The following is a 710-nucleotide window of genomic DNA, read 5'->3' as shown; positions in this document are numbered from 1 at the left end:
GGGAGCGACAGCATTCGCGGATCTCACCAGAGGCTGCCCTCAAGGCTCACAGTTAGGGCCAAGTCTTTGGAATTTATCCATGGATAGGGCGTTGGTCACCAACACGGACGATAGGGTCAAACTGGTCGCGTACGCGGATGACCTGGCGGTTCTTATCGCGGGCTCCGATCTCGAAGAAATTCAGGGGAAAGCGAGAGCGACGCTCGGCGCCTTGCGCGAGTGGGCGAGCCGAAGAGGTCTAACCTTCTCGGCAAGCAAGTCTCAAGCGATCCCCCTGAAAGGAGGGCTGCGGCCGGGGTTCACTGTTCCCTTCGGGACAGAGGACATCGTGGCTGTGAGTTCAGTTAGGTATCTGGGCGTTGAATTGGACAGTAGGCGAAATTTCTGGGCGCACGTGAGCGGCGTGGCCGGAAAGTCCGACTCTCTGTACAGTAGGCTTAGAGCGGCATCGTCTGCGGACTGGGGTCTCCGACAGTCCACCTCCGCCGTAATATACAAGGCAGTCTTCCTGCCTCGTATCACTTACGCTGCGGAGATCTGGTCGAAAGGAGTCCTCACGGCGAAGGCGATAAAACTCCTCGGCAGCAAGCAGAGGAGGGCCCTTCTCTCTCTAACAGGGGCATACAGAACGACCTCAACGGATGCGTTGCAGGTTGTTGCTGGGCAGCTGCCTCTAGATTTGGAAATCCGATGGCATGTGGTTAGGATCA

The sequence above is a fragment of the Metopolophium dirhodum genome, chromosome 1, assembly GCF_019925205.1.
Source record: "Metopolophium dirhodum isolate CAU chromosome 1, ASM1992520v1, whole genome shotgun sequence".
Taxonomy (NCBI): domain Eukaryota; kingdom Metazoa; phylum Arthropoda; class Insecta; order Hemiptera; family Aphididae; genus Metopolophium; species Metopolophium dirhodum.
Note: the sequence above shows the minus strand (reverse complement) of the source record.